Source organism: Nomascus leucogenys, chromosome 7b (genome assembly GCF_006542625.1).
Source record: "Nomascus leucogenys isolate Asia chromosome 7b, Asia_NLE_v1, whole genome shotgun sequence".
Lineage (NCBI taxonomy): Eukaryota > Metazoa > Chordata > Mammalia > Primates > Hylobatidae > Nomascus > Nomascus leucogenys.
In genome coordinates this window covers 1,001,694-1,018,086 of record NC_044387.1, presented here as the reverse complement: position 1 = coordinate 1,018,086, position 16,393 = coordinate 1,001,694, and the positions used below count along the sequence as shown (strand labels likewise).

At 55.0% G+C, this 16,393-nt stretch overlaps 1 pseudogene; it reads right to left on the bottom strand.

Moving 5' to 3' along the window:
* Positions 1–4,512: 4,512 nt before the first annotated feature.
* On the bottom strand, positions 4,513–7,716 carry LOC100588932 (annotated as a pseudogene).
* Positions 7,717–16,393: the final 8,677 nt, after the last annotated feature.

Genomic DNA, 16,393 nt, shown 5'->3' with positions numbered 1-16,393 from the left:
CTGGCCAGAGACTGTGAGATGACAGATGTGCGTCGTTTTGAGCTGCAAGCTTTGTGGTGACCTTGTTACACAAGGACAGATGCTAACACAACGGGTTCCCACAGCAGGTCTCCAGGGCTCAGGGAGTTCTAATCACGAGACCTCGGGGGGGGTCTTTTGGCTGAGTGCAGAGAATAACATGGCTGAAGGTCATGGCCAGATGCCTGGGGACAGATCACCAGCCACTGACACCCTCAGCATCGAGAGCTGCTGCCGAATTGCGGCCAGGCCTTTTTTTGTTTGTTTGTTTGAGACAGAGTCTTGCTCTGCCGCCCAGGGCCAGGCTAGAGAACAGTGGCGTAATCTCAGCTCACTGCAACCTCCATCTCCCTGGTTCAAGCGATTCTCGTACCTTAGCCCCCAAGTAGCTGGGATTACAGATGCGTGTCAGCACACCCAGCTAATTTTTGTATCTTTAGTAGAGGCGGGTTTTCACCATGTTGGCCAGGCTAATCTCGAACTCCTGGCCTCAAGTGATCCACCGGCCTTGGCCTCCCAAAGTGCTGGGATGACAGGTGTGAGCCACCACACCGGCCAGCCAAGCCCATTTCTAAGAACGTCCATGAGAAGGAAGGAGGGACGGAGCCAGGGCCAGGACCACCCCAAGAGCAGAGTGATGGGTGCGGGTGGGGAGCGGGGCCAGAAGGGGCCCAGGGGCTGTGGTTCGTGGACCTGAGGCCCAGGCCAGCCCCCAAACGCTGCAGCTCCTGGCTCTCAAAGCAGCTTCCTAGGGACCATCAGTATAACTGTGACAGCAAACCCATCAGTAACGTGATTTAATTAAGCGATAATGACAGTGGAACCGGGAATTGTGCCGGGTAATGGGTCCTCATTGCCTCAGGAGCAATAACTCAGAACTCAGTATATTGATGCTTCACCGTGTCACTGTTTGGGGAGAATTGCCATATTTTTCAAATGCCTTCAAACTTTTATTTTCCTTCCACGGTCTCTGAGTTTGCCCCAGTCCCTCACTGATTAGTTCCAGCTACATCTGCCTTTTCTCATTAAAAGAAAAGCTCGTGCATTTTATTTTCAATTAACTTGCAGGAATCTATCAGAAAATCCAACTGAACCTCATCATTCACAGTGCAATTTCTCAGAACCGCCAGGGACGGCAGGTGTGATCCAGGGTGGGGCTGGCCTCCCACCTGCTGGGGCACGTGCACCCCAAGGGCTCTCTCGGGCCAGAGCTGCTGTGCTCAGCCTCCTGCACAAAGCAGGGAGTGTGGGGAGAGGCCTCATCACACTTCCCACCTGGCAGCAGGTGCCAGGACACCTGAGTCTCCTCTGCTCTGCCCTCCAGTCTTGTCCTCTTGAAGACACATGGGGCAGGGCCGGAGGGCTAATGCGTTAGGATATGGGTTCTGGCCTCTGGCAGCTCTCAGAGCCTGCCTGGTGCTCCCTTGGTGAGCATCTGGCCTCTGGGCACCTCTTGACTCCCCTGGCAAGACAGAGTGGCCTGAGGGAGCCGTTGGTCCCAGGGGACACTCGCCAGGACCCTCCCACAGGCTGTGGATGCGTGTGGCCTGTCCTTGGCTTCCCTGGACCAGACCTGCCCATGGGCCTCTGGTGTATGTGGGTTCAGTGCATAGCTTCTGAGAGAAGAGTGGCTGTTTAGCCACTGAAACATCACCTTCCTCACAGCTCTTTCCTCTCATAAGTTCGCGCCTTTCTCCAGGCCCCAGCTGTGCCCAGTGGCAGGGATGAGATGAGATGTTCTGAAGTACTCGTCAAAGGCCCGGAGAAGCATCGCATGGGACAGGAGGGGAAGGACTCCTGGGGGCCCGTCCTGGGCCTCTGCCCGGAGACCCAGTGTCTTCCTGCCAGCATCTGCTGCCAGGCAGCAGCACCTCCTCCAGCACCTCATGCCAAGCATTTAGTGTTTTGTTTGGGAAGTCGCCGGGCACAGCCTGTCTTGCAGGACGCAGGAGACGACACTGGAAATATCATCACTCATCATCAGAACAACCCTGTTCTCCAGGGCTCAGCCCTCACCTCCACTCCTCAGGGCACGGACAGGTGGGCAGGGCCGGGAGCCTCCACAGCCCGCACCCCTGCGAGGGGTCTTGCAGGAGGGGAGGCATCTGCGGCAGAGCCCAGCGTCCCCACCGCCGGCATCCCTGCCTGTCTGCAGTTCAGCCTGGCTCCCAGCAGGCCCGGCAGCATCACCTCCGTGAGCCCCCAGCGCCTGCCACCGAACATCGCAGGGCGGCCTCACCTCCCCATCCCTGGGAGGACAGGGTCCCTGGAGCAGACATGGGAGTGGGGCCGCCTCACGTTTGCTTCCACAGCAGGCCCTCCACGGGAAGCCCCTCCCATGTCCTGTCCCCCACACAGCAACCCCCACCGCCTTCACCCCAACCTGCCCCGCCCCTGCTGCAGCCCCTTTCCAGCCCAGCTCCTGCCCCCCCAACCCTCCTCCTTCTAGAGGCTTCTCCCTTTGGCATTCAGGTGAGATAAGAGACTGGCAGGACTTGTTTTCTGGTCCCAGCCCCACTGACCCAAACAGGACCTGGTCCAGGCAGGATGAAGTGAAGGAACCAGCAGGAACTAGCAGATGGTGAGAGGCGGATCCCTGGCTGCCCTCACTGCTCACTGGCATCAGACATGCCCACCAGTGCCATGACAGTTTACAAATGCCATGGCAACGACCCATAAGGTGCCACCCCTTTCCATGGCAATGACCCAGAAGCTACCGCCTTTTTCCTAGAAAATTCTAAATAACTTGCCCCTCAATTTGCATTGGCCCATCCTTAATTTGCATGTAATTGAAAGTGGGTTCTCATGGGTATAAATACAGCTGCCAAGCACCCATACACTGTTGGCTGTGGGTGCACTGCCTAGGAGTTAGCCCTGTCCTCAAGAAGGAGTACCGTTCAATGAAAGACTGCTGTCCCACACCACTAGCTCACCCTCGAATTCCCCTTGGGGAAGCCAAGAACCCTCCCATGCTAAGCCCTAGTTTGGGGTCTTGCCTGTCCTGTAACAGGGGGGGCCTCCCTCTGCCACTTCACTGGCCCTTCCATGTTCCCCCTCCAAGTGCAGTGCCCAGAACCCAGACACCACCCACTCATGGGATCTTCCCTCTTTCCAGAGAATTCTGAGTCTTGGCCCGGCTGTCCTAACTCCCCTCCCCACAGCTTTTGACTTTCACCTCCACTGGGCTGTCCAGCCCAGCTATGACCCCAGCCCCCGGCCCCTTCCTGTTACAGCTGGAGGGTCCTGACTCCCACGTCCCCCACAGGGACCCCCAGCCAAGCACAGCTCCAGACTTGTGGGCCCCATGCAGGCGCCATGGTTCATACCTGTAATCCCACCACTTTGGGAGGCTGAGGCAGAAGGATTCTCTTGAGCCCAGGAGCTACAGACCAGCCTGGGCAAGACGGCAAAACCTTGTCTCTGAGGAAAAAAAGCAAAAATGAAGAAAATCAAGATGGCAGCAGCAGAGCAGGTCCTCCCACGCATGCTTGCCCAGTGCATGGCTAGAATCCTGCCTGCTCTGCCCCTCCTGGCCGTGCCCCTCTTCCTGCAGACCACTGATCAGACCAGGTCCTCCCATGCGTGCTTGCCCAGCATGTGGCTGGAATCCTGCCAGCTCTGCCCCTCTTCCTGCAGGTGAATGATGGGGACCCTGCACAGTGCCCCCCTCCTCAGAGATGCCTGCCCTGATGCCCACATAGTGACAGCCCTGCCCTCTCCAGCCCCTGCTGTGTCCCTCCACCTTCACCCCACAGTGACTGTGTGCTTCTCCAAGTCCCCACACACCACAAGCCCGTGGTTGAGGGTCTTTGCCTGTTGCTGAAGCCCCAGTCCCTGGTGTGTCCCCCAGGCTATGGTAGGGGTCCCAGAGCATCTGTCGACCACTGTAGTCAGTTCCAATTTCAGACATCAGTGTCCACAGGGGCTTCGGCACGGATGCCAGTGCTTTGGGCTGGCCTCTTCTACAACTCACCTCCAGCCATGTCATGGCCTCAGCTTAAATCCCTTCAGATGTGCAACTGACCAGGCCAGCACAGCAGCCCGTCCACCTATCTGGGTGATCCTCCTGCCCTGCTGTCCTTTTCTCAGGGCCAGGCTGCAGGTCAAGGCTACAGTGAGCTATGACTGCACCACTGCACTCCAGCCTGGGGGACACAGCAAGACCCTGTCTCAAAAAAAAAAAATTATCAAAATCAAAAATGAAAGATGGGATATCACTACAGATCCTACAGAAATAAAAAGGATGAAAAGAGAATGCTATGAACAATTTTATGCCAACAGATTACATAACAGATTAAATGGACAAATTACTGAAAGAAACTACAGAGACCTATTCAACAAGGAAACAGATTGAAATAGTAATTTTTGAAATTTCCACACTGAAAAGCACAAGGACGGATGACTTCACTTGTGAATTCTACCAAACTTTTTTTTTAGTTGCTGTCAACAAGTTTATTGTCTTCGTCTGGAAAATCCTCATAGAAATTGTTTGGTTTAGCTCTCAGTAGCCTGCTCCCAAGCTCTAAGGAAGCTCGCCTTCTTTTGAACTACCCAGGCTTTCTTCTGAGCAACAGACATTTTCACCTCTTCTTTCTAACTTCTTCCTTGGGCTTCTTTTCATAGACTGGATTATCTTGTATAGCAGCATGAGCTTTCTTTTTTTTTTTTTTTTTTTTTTTTGAGATGGAGTCTCACTCTGTCACCCAAGCTAGAGTGCCATGGCGCAATCTTGGCTCACTGCAACCTCCGCCTCCCAGGTTCGAGCGATTCTCCTGCCTCAGCCTCTTGAGCTGCTGGGATTACAGGCATGAGCCACCGCACCCGGCCCCAGCATGAGCTGTCTTATACATCTCCTCCATCATCATGTCTGGAGTTAAGCTTTTTTTTTTTTTTTTTTTTTTTTTTTGGTGGAGTCTCACTGTTATTCAGGCTGGAGTACAGTGGCGTGATCTCAGCTCACTGCAACCTCTACCTCCCAGGTTCAAGTGATTCTCCTGCCTCAGCCTCCCAAGTAGCTGGGATCACAGGCACCCACCACCACATCCAGCTAATATTTGTATTTTTAGCAGAGACGAAGTTTCACCATGTTGACCAGCTGGTTGTGAACTCCTGGCCTCAAGTGATCGCCCTGCCTCGACCTCCGTAAATGCTGAGATTACAGATGTGAGCCACTGGGCCTGGCCTATCCTGTTCTTTATGTATTGAGAGAACTGTTTCTTATAAGCATCTTCGTCTTCCTCCATTAAGTAGCGCATGTAATCTGCAACATTCTGGCCTATGATGTGCTTCCAGTGTACTTCTGCTTTAAATTCTTTGCTTTCAGAATCATGACTAGGGAATTGTTTGGCACTGTGAGGGATAGACCAGCCTCCATCCACAGCTCCCTTTAAGGCACCAAAAACTTTATTGCCAGTGGTAGTTCTGGCAAGGCCTGCATCCAAAGAGCAGGCAAAGGCACCCAGCTGACCATCTATGCTTTCCACATTGGATTCATCGCCAGTCACCTCCACTTGGCCTTCTTAGATCTTGTCCAGGCCAAACCTATTGAGAAGCCTGTGGGCCAGCAGCAAGCCAGGACAATATGCTGCAGTGTCATTTGTCAGGCCAACCTTCACACTATATTTTGACAGTTCATGTGCATATGCTACACGGACTATCATATCCCCCTCTATACGGGCATAAGCAATCTAACAAATGATATCTCTGTTATACAAACTATCATCCTGTATTTGGATGTGTTGTGTTTATTTTTATCCTGTATCACCAAATGTTTCTGAGCATAGTGATCAGTTTTACCCTCTCCTAATCTTCTAAATTTCACTTGGTATCTCTTAAAGTAGGCCTTATTCTTAATTTTAACAAACCCTATCCTGTGGAACAGAGACCCACGTCTGTGGCTCAACAGAGACCCACAGGCCTAGCAGCGCTGGGCAGGGAAAGGCTTTACCAAACATTTAAATAAATAAGAAATGCTAATCCTTCAAGCATTTTTTCAAAATAACTGAAGAGAAGGTAAGACTTCTAGATATGGTTTGGATGTCTTGTCCCCTCCAAATCTCATGTTGAAATGAGATCTCCAATGCTGGAGGTAGGTCTAGTAGGAGGCATTTGGGTCACAGGGCTGGATCCCTCAAGAATGGCTTGCAGTAATGAGTGAGGAGAATTCACTCATTATTCCTGAGGCCCTCACCAGAAGCAGATACCAGCATTATGCTTCCTGTACAGCCTGCAGAATCATATACCAAACAAACCGCTTTTCATTACAAATTACCCAGCCTCAAGTAATTCTTTATGGCAGTGCAAACTGGACTAACATGCTTCCCAACTAATTCTGAGGCCAGTATTACCCTGAAACCAAAACCAAAGATATCACAAGAAAGAATATCCCTTCTGAATACAGATACAAATATCCTTAACAAAATACAGAATTCAGCAATGTATAAAAAGGATTATATCCTAAAACCAAAAAAGAATTTATCCCAGGAATACAAGTTTGGCTTAACATCCAAAAACCAATTAATGCAATACATTAATAGAATAAAGGGACAAACCACACGATCATCTCAAAAGACACAGGAAAAAATAGAAAATTGCAAGTGTTGGTGGCGATTTGGGGAAATTGGAACCTCGTAAACTGCTGGTGGGAATGTAAAATGATGCAATTGCTTTGGAAATCAGTCCAGCAGCTCCTTAAAATGTTAAACAGGGCTGGGCGCAGTGGCTCACACCTGTAGTCCCAGCACTTTGGGAGGCCAAGACAGGCAGATCACCTGAGGTCAAGAGTTTGAGAACAGCCTGGCCAACATGGTGAAACCCCATCTCTACTATAAATACAAAAATTAGCCCAGTGTGGTAGTGCATGCCTGTAATCCCAGCTACTCCGGAGGCTGAGGCAGGAGAATCATTTGAACCCAGGAGGTAGAGGTTGCAGTGAGGTGAGATTCCGTCACTGCATCCCAGCCTGGGTGGCAGAATGAGACTCTGTCTCAAAAAAATAAAAATAAAAATATTAAACAGAGAGTTAATGTATAACCATGCAATTCACTCCTAGGCATATGCCCAAGGGAAATAAAAACGTATATCTACACAAAAACGTATATGCAGAGCGATCACGATGGCTGATAGGCACAGATACATGTACCTCCTCCATGGAGAGGGACAAAATAGTAAATAGATGTGCACATTTTGAACAGACCATCCCGGAGAGAATGCTAGGATTCACCAGAGATGAGACAGGAAACACCAGAAGTAAGTTAGGAGAGGGCTCATGGCAGCCTGTCCAGCCAGGAGCTGACAGCCTCCAGGTGGGAGTCTCCTGGACATGCCTAAACTGTAAGAAATTCCCAGGGCTCCGCACTCTGAAATGGGCTTTTACAATCCTGGCTATGGGAGAAACCATCCACCCACTAGGGCCTCGGGCCTGACACATGGAGCTGCCTGAACATTGCACAGATACGTCGCTCCAGAAAGGGGAACCCACAAACAACCTCACAGACATTCAAACCTGGGGCAGCCTCAGCTGAGGCCGTTTTGAGAGCCTCACTATCGGGGATCTACCGACATGGCTGCAGCCACTGCGCTGCTCCAAGGAGACAGGGGAGACTGGGCACTGCCACACACTCCTGGGAGGTGCCCTGGGGGCCGGCGAGGATGCCAGCAGGCCCCAGGGGCTGGATAAGCAAACTGTGGAAGCCCCATGCAACGCAGTGTCATTCAGCCATGGGGAGACGTGAAGCTCTGACGCCTGATACAGCCAACACGCTTTAAACCATTGCACCAGGTGCGGGAAGTCAGGTACAAGAGGACCGGTACGGTATGATTCCACTCACAGGAAACGTCCAGAACGGGCAGCTCCACACACTCAAAGCCGATCAGTGTTGCCAAGGGCTTGGGGAAGAGGAAGGAGGAGGGACTGCTGATGAGAACGGGTGTCCTTTGGAGGTGATTGAAAGATTGCAAAATTGACTGCGATGATGGTTACACAGCTCTGAGAATGTACTAAAAACCAGTGAATTGTGTGCCTTAGATGGGTGAATTCTCTCATGCCAATGATATCTCAGGAAGGCTGGAAGGACGCAGACCTGGTCAGCGAGGAGGAGAGGCTGGGCCTTGCTAAAGTGGGCAGAGTGTGTGGGGTCCATTGGCTCAGCCCCAGCCTCTCTGTGCAGCCCTGGGGTCTGGCTCCTTCTGCCGTGCCCCGCAAGCTGCCCCCTCTCCCCAGCTGGGGCCCAGGCCTGCTCTTCTCTGGGCTGAGCATCACCTTTGCCAGAGGAAGGTCAAAGCACCTGGACCCCAACACCCCAGGGGCCCTCACAGGCCTCTTCCGGGACCCACCTCTCAGTGAGCGCTGCCGGTGAGCACCCCCAGGCCTGAGGGCTGGGCATCCCCCAGGTGGGCAAGGGGCTCTCCGTGCAGGGCTGTGAGCAGAGTGGGGGCAGCCAGCCGCAGTCTCTAGCCCCTGGGGCCTGCTGGCATCCCCACCAGCCCCCAGCCTGGGCACCCCACCTAAGGAACCCAGCTCCCAGAGTCAGGGGCACTGATTAATATTCACACAGGCAGCAGAGAGCTGCTGAACCCTGAACGCGAGGCAGGGAAGAAAGTTGAAGCACCTGCTCTCTATAAATCAAAATGAATTTACTCTTCCTCTAAAGACAGCTGCTGTAATAGGCCGCAGCCAACAGGTCTCATGGCGTGATTTATGCTCAGGAAGCTGCTGCTCACACCGGGTGTGGAAGCATTCGTAACCCCGAGGGGACCCGCTGCTCCACAGAAGCTGATGGAAAGCTCAAGGAAGGCCGGGCTTCAGGGGTCACAGGCCGGGTGCCAGAGCTGCTCACACGGGTGGTGCCCGAGGGAACCCTGGGAGGAGCCGTCAGCCCAGGCAGTGGGTGGAGATAGGCTCTGCCTTCTGCCTTCACCAGTTCCACCCAGCGCCTGGGTTGCCCACCACAGCCCCGGCCAGAGCAGGCAGACGTGCAGACGCCAAGCCACGCTTGCTCACTAACTCACATCCTCACTGCAGCGTAGTTGTCAAGTAAATGCTCTCCATGGGTTAAAAATATAAGTAGAGACGGCCAGGCACAGTGGCTCAAGCCTGTAATCCCAGCACTTTGGGAGGCCGAGGCGAGTGGATCACGAGGTCAGGAGATCGAGACCATCTTGGCTAACATGGTGAAACCCCGTCTCTACTAAAAATACAAAAAATTAGCCGGGCGAGGTGGCAGATGCCTGTAGTCCCGGCTACTCGGGAGGCTGAGGCGAGAGAATGGCGTGAACCCGGGAGGCAGAGCTTGCAGTGAGCCGAGATCTCACCACTGCACTCCAGCCTGGGTGACGGAGCGAGACTCCGTCTCAAAAAAAAAAATATATATATATATATATGTAGAGACATGAATGCCGATTCTTATTTATTCACGGAACCAATGGCTTAGATGCCAGAAATTCAGTCCCTGGGTTGACACCAAACCCAACTGTTGGCTTTTCCTGCTGAATGGAGGGGCTGGGAGAAGCCGCCTCCGGCTGGCAGCCTCAGACCTGTGTCCACCCAGCAGGCCTCCACCCAGGCGGGGACAGGCCACCAGGCGGAAGTCACTGGGGCACTGCTAGGGCTCAGGACACTTGCAGAATGAGTGAAGGAGGAGAGGGAGGAAGGCGGAGAGGACCACCTCGGCCACTCTGACCTTGCCTCCTGGCCACGCCTGGGTTCTTAGAGGCGGGAGCTGGGGGTCCGCAGGGCTGGGGGCCACAACCACTCTCCAGCTGCTGTCACCCTCCCTGGCAACGAACCCCAAAGCCCCCACCTCCCCACCGCGGGTGCCACACACAGGCCTGGTGCAGGTTCCACATTATCCATAACAGTGTTTCCCACGCAGGGCCAAGCATTACCAGGAAGCTGCTATCATGGCCCAGCAGCGTCCGTCAGCCACCACTCACCTCGTTCTGGTTCCAGCTAATCGTGCCAGGGTGGGGAGAAGCCTGGGAAGCCAGCCCCCCACGAGCCCCTGGTTCAGCCCCACAGCCTGACTGCATCATCCGAGCCCTTGGCCCTGGCCTGCCCTGACCCTCCTGTCCCCAGGCCTGTTTCCAACCTTCAGTATCTGCAAACAGAAGAGGACAGTGCCCCACCCAGGGGCTTCCCTTATGGCCCCTGCGGGGAGTGAGGCCGCCCCACTGCCGGTGGGCCTGTAGCAGCTGCACCTGAGGCAGGGTTGGGAGGAAATGGACACCCGGGTTAGCCAAGTCAGATGGGAGCAGGATGGGGAGCAACCCAGTGGGCCCGGGGCCTGCAGCCACCCCCACAGCAGCACACCCAGGGCAGGGTGCATGGGGACCCCAGGCCCTCAGGAGAGAGCTGGACCTGAGTCCATAGCGGGCATGGGAACCAAACCAACCGGGCTGCTGGACAGGTGCCTTCCAGCCCCGCTGACCAGCCCTGCGGCCAAATGGACGTCAAAGCAGGAGTGCCGTGCATCCACCAGAAGCCAGAGCGGGAGGCTGGCACAGCCTCCTTGGGCAGGTGTGGGCCTGTGGCCCCGACCTCTGCAAGGTCATGCCTTTTTTTTTTCTTAGTCTAATTAAAGATTGGTCAATTTTATCTTTTCAAAAAACTAACCTTTTGTTTTGTTGATTCTTTGTATTGTTTTCTAGTCTCTTTTGTTTAGTTCTATTCTGATCTTTATTATTTCCTTCCATTAATTTGGGGTTTGGCTCATTCTTGTTTTTCAATTTCTTCGAGGTGCGCTGTTAGGTTGTTTACTTTAAGTCTTTCTATCTTTATATATATAAAGTGTATCTCTTTATCTATCTATGTAGATAGATAAATAGATACAAAGAGGCCGGGCGCGGTGGCTCACGCTTGTAATCCCAGCACTTTGGGAGGCCGAGGCGGGCGGATCACGAGGTCAGGAGATCGAGACCATGGTGAAACCCTGTCTCTACTAAAAATACAAAAAAATCAGCCGGGCGTGGTGGCGGGCGCCTGTAGTCCCAGCTACTCAGAGAGGCTGAGGCAGGAGAATGGCGTGAACCCGGGAGGCGGAGCTTGCAGTGAGCCGAGATTGCACCACTGCACTCCAGCCTGGGCGGCAGAGCGAGACTCCGCCTCAAAAAAAAAAAAAAAAAATAGATACAAAGAGACAGGGACTGGCTCTGTCACACAGGCTGGAGTGCAGCGGTACAATCGTGGCTACCTGCAGCCTCGACCTCCTGGGTTCAGGTGCTCCTCCCCACTCAGCCTCCCAAATAGCTGGGACCACAGACACACACCACCACACCCAGCTAATTTTTGTATTTTTAGTAGAGATGGAGTTTCATTATGTTGGCCAGGCTAGTCTTGGACTCCTGACCTCGTGATCCACCCACCTCGGCCTCCCAAACTTCTGGGATTACAGGCAGGAGCCATCGCGCCCGGCCCTGACTGTGTCTTTTCCAATAGCCTGTCTTTGAGCTCACTGATTCTTTCCTCTGCTTGACCCATTCTGCTGTTGAGAGCCTCTATCAATTTTCCAGTTCAGCAGATGTTTTCCTCAGTTCCGATATTTCTGTTTGATTTTTTAATTTCAATATCTTTGTTAAAATTCTCTGATAAGTTTCTGAATTGATTTTCTGGGTTATCTTGGAGATCGCTGAGTTTCCCTATAACTGCTATTTTGGATTCTTGATCAGAGGCTCACATGTGGCCATCTCATTAGTCACTGGTTCCTTGCTTTGTCCCTTTGAGTGGTTCATAGTTCCCTGTTTGCTTGTTTCTTGTGAATGCACATCTACGTCTTTGCATTGAAGGATTAGTTCTTTATTCCAGTCTTCTCTGTCTGGCTTGTTTTGGTTTTTACTGGGTATGTTTGCTTAGAGACTCTTTGCCATGTACCTGTTGAATTTTTTTTCTGCTAGGTTGCTGCCTCCTTCTTCGGCACTAGAGGGCAACATAAGTCCAGGTTTTCCTCAGCTCCAATTAAAGGATCGGAGTGGGGCTTCCTGTCCCAAATGGGGGAGGTCCCACAGGGGATACCCCAGCAGTGTGGGCAGACTGGCCGGGGGTCCATGCCCAGGGAACCTATGGACTGTGCCTCCTATCATGTAGCTGAACAGCCTGACTTGGTGCCTCTTTTGGCTGCATTACAGGGCAGTTTTTAGGGCTGGAGATGCTAGTCCCACCTCTTCCCGTTGTCTGGCTGGCCTCAGGGATATTTCTCCTTTAAGCATTCTGAATGCTTCCCTTGGGTTGAAGCAGAACAAGTCTCCTGCCAGGGAGCCCAAAATACTGGGAAGCTGGTAGTCCACCTTGATCTCATTTTTCCAGTGCAGAAGCCGTGAGTCAGGGGAGATTTGCCCACACTTGGTGCAGGTAGACTGGGGGAAGGGACATCATAGATATAGAATTCCAGTTCTCTTACTGCTTGCTCAGAGTTTATTCACTTCTCTGTGGCCCTGGGGACTGTCTCATCCTCATATTTGAGTTCTGGGATGTTGCTGGAGATAATTTTGGTGCTGAATATTTGTTTTGGATTTTCTGTGGCAGAGAGTGAAGCCAGCTTGCTTCTATGCAGCCATCTTGGAACCAGCCATCTCCTCAATTCTTTTTTCATTTGCTTTTAATTATAGGTGATAATAACAACTGAACTCCATAAACCAGCAGGCACCACATGTGGGTGCATTTGCCACATATTGATCCTCCAAGGTGGGGGTTGGCTAACCCATCCTGGGCTCTACTCCCCACCTCCCACCTGGCTCTCCCGTGGGGGCGCCATGGGAGGCGGGTCGCTGAGCCCCAGAACCTGGCTGTCCTCACCGGTACAACAGGACGGCGTGGGGAGTCAGAGGAGGCAGGGAGGAACCTGGAGGGTCTTGGTGCTTCAGAGTGGGAGTCCCCACAGCTGAGCTGATGTTAAAACTCTGGGGCGAGAGACCAACAAGAGATGTGTTTCATTTGCAACGGGAGAAACACTAATGAGATAAGGTAGAGCCGCTAAGAGTCAGTGAGCAGAACACTGTAAGTGAATCATAATTTCAGGAAATATCCACGCAGGAGGGGGGTCCTAGCTCAGCAGAGCTGTTGCCGGCCTGGTCAAGGGCCAAGCTCACATGCAGGCTCCCTCCAGGGAGTCCAGGCTTCTTACTGCGTCGCTGAGTCCGGCTGCCCCAGCCCCACGGCTCCCAGAAGCCCCCACTCACACAGTGGAGTACACACCCCACCATGCTCCCTGGAGGGGGGACTTTGGCTAGGTCCCGAGAGTGGGGGACAGGGGGACCTCTGGGCACTTCACTTTGGACACTCATTATACTGAAATATGCATAGAATTTGGCCGTAATCTTCTGCTTTCCATGAGAAAAATGTGATTTTTGTAAACTAGCAGAGGCCTTCTCTCCTACTTGTTGTGTGGGGGTCATTTTTGGGATCCTCCAGCCTTTGCACATTGCTCCCAGCCCCCACTCCCCGGCATCCACAGGCCCTCGAAGCTCACAGAAATGGAACAGCTGTGCTGCCCGGCGCCTGGCCTTCGGCCCAGCCAAGACTTGCTGCCCTGAAGTGAGCCCAGCAGAGGGAACAGGATGACAGCCTCCAGCTCCGGCCACAGACACCGCCTGACCAGCTCTCATCTCCAGGTGGACAGGAAGGACACTCTGAGTCCGTCTCTGAGCCATCCCTCAGAAGGGGGAGCACTGGAGGGGGCAGGAGGCCCCTGAGGGCCACCGTGGTACCCCGCCGACCTCCCTTCCTCCAGATGCTCATAGGACTCAGTGCCACGGCCCAGCCTGGGGGTGAGCGCTCAGCCATCAGGTGGGGCCCCTCACCCCTCGCTCCTCCCCAGCAACTTCTTCAGTGCAGTGGGCGCCCAGAGGACAGGGGTCACTGTCCACAAGACCGCAGGGCTGGACCGAGGCTCTGTGGGGATGGAGATGGTGATGGTGCACAGAGGAGGCTCAGAGGTAGCACTGACCAGGCATGGGGACAGGCCGGGGGATCAGGGACGAGACCCGAGGGGACCCCCAGGCTGAGAGGGCCTTAGGGGAGGGGCGCATCTGCAGGAAGGGGCTGCAGGGCCTCCCACCCACCCCCTGTGCTTGCAGTCCAAGCACAACCTGGGTGCTCAGAGCCTGGGCCCAAAGGATTTGGAACCCGAGTGGGTCTCTGGAGGATGGAGTGACCAGCGCAGATTTGGGCTGGACCTCCTGGGGGTCTGACTGAGGGTCTTCGCTCCCTACCTGCTGCTGCCCCTGGTTCCTGCCACCCCCATGTGGCCCAAGGCAGGGCCCACCCACAGAGAAGGGGACCTGGGGCTCAACTCCTCACTGCATTCTCCCTGCAGCCCCTGTCCTCTCCCCGTGTGACTAAGGGGCTCTCCCCACCTGGCTGAACCCCCAGCTCCCTAAGCCTCACGCTTCTGCCCTCCCTTTCTTGCCCGGACTGCCAGACACATGACTGTTTCCTCCTCCCCTGAAGTCAGGCAGGAATAACCTCCCCAAAGCAGAGGGACTCCCCGGCAGGTGACAGAACCGGCCAGGGGCAGGGGTGGTCCGGGAGCCAGCCCAGGGCTCGGCGGCAGTTTGGCAGGGGCTTGAGGCCTGGAAAAATGGACTCCGACGCTACTCAGGAGGACCCCCCAAAAATGTCCACAGCATTACACACTGACGGACACTTTGGAATCATCCCAGCCTCTCCAAGCAGCCTGTCCTCCTGCTGACAAGGCCCACCACAGCCTCAGAAATGGGAAAAACAGATCGGCTTTCCCAAACTGCTCACGCCCCAGGCTAGGAAGGAGCAGCTCAACGTTGAGCCAATTCCAGAAGCAAACAGGCTGGTTTTAGGGAAGGACGAGCCAGACTCCATGTGAGGGCGTCGGATGCCAACCGGGCACAGCTGGGTGGGGAGCTGCACCCAGGAGGAGTGGGTGCAGGGGACAAGGCCAGCTGGACACACCTGAGAGGGAAGCTGGGATCCCACACTGGATACGGAGCCCCCTGCTTAACCCGAGACCCCCACCAGCCAGTCACCATGTAGACTCCAGACCCCCACCAGCCAGTCAACCCAGGGAGGTGAGCATGACTCAGTGGTCGCCCCCACAGTGGGTCGGCTTCGCTAGGGCACAGCCTGGAACCCAGGGAAATTGGATTGCTCTGCACTCTATTTTGAAGGCCTTTTCACATCAGCGTACTAAGTTCCTCCTCATTCTTTTTAACCCACTGCCACAGGTTTTTCAGCCAAGACGGGGCGGAGTGGTGTCACAACAGGAGGCCACACTGTGAACTTGGTTCCCAAACATGAAACTCTGGCGGCTTCGTGCCCTGAGTCCTCTGGGTCTCAGCTGCCCACACCGAGGCGCTCCTCCGGGGGCTGGGAGGGCCCGGGGTCCTAGCGAGGTAGGGAGGCTGCGGGGAAGTCAGTGGGGTGCGAGCGGTGTGGACACCTCCCCACCCCCAGCCGCCTCCAGTCCCGGTGGCCTTGGGCCAGAATGGATCTGCTCATGAGGTGGGCACCAGCCCCGTGGGCTCAGGGAGATGTCAAAGGCTCTGGTTTTGGGGGAAAAGGTAGGGAACCTCTTGCTCCCTCCTCGTCCTGAAAAGCCAAGACGCACCAACTCCCCGAACCTACACGCCCACCCTCCCCACGCTCAAGCCGAGCGCACCGCCCTGGAGGACGGAGGACCGCGGCGAGGGCGCGCCCTGGGAGACAGAACCCTGGAGAGCACGACTTGGACGGCGGGCGAGGCCAGGATCCGCGTCTGAGCCGCTGGGAACCGATGAGCCCCGTCCATGGAGTTGAGGAAGGGGGTCGCCCCACGGGGTGAGCGCCGTCTACACAGCGCGCTTCCTCTTCTCTCGTTAGCGCCACGGAACCAGCCTCTGGTTCTGCACCTCGCGCTCTGGGAGCCGCGCCCGGCTTTGGCGAGCGCTTCCCCGGGACTGCCCAGCCTCTGCTCCGCTCGCCCCGCCAGGCCCGGCTCCGCGAAGCCCCCAGTGTCCAGCCCAAGGCCCCGATTCCCCAAGGCCAGGGCCCCGGGGCAGCATTGGAACAGGGCGCGAACGCCAGTCCTCCGAGCGTGGAGTCATTGCAGCTTTTGAGAAAAGAAAGCAGACCCCACCGCATCGAGAACGCGGCGCCTTGTTTAGGGACGTTCCTGGGCCTTCAGGGAGTGCCGCCGGCTCCTCGGTCCCTCCCTCCTCCCCGCCCCCACTCCCGACAGCCGCTTCCCTGGGGACCTCCCCTCGGGCTGCGCTTTCAGCCCAAACACAGGGAGGTCTTCCAGGAGCCTGCCCAGTCCCCACAGCAGCCCAGAGACCCCCACTCCCACCTGTACCTGCCAAGCCTTCAGAGAGGGCGCTGGACATGCCCCGCACGGGAGGCGCCCCGCCTCAGCACCCCTGCAAGTAAGTGGCA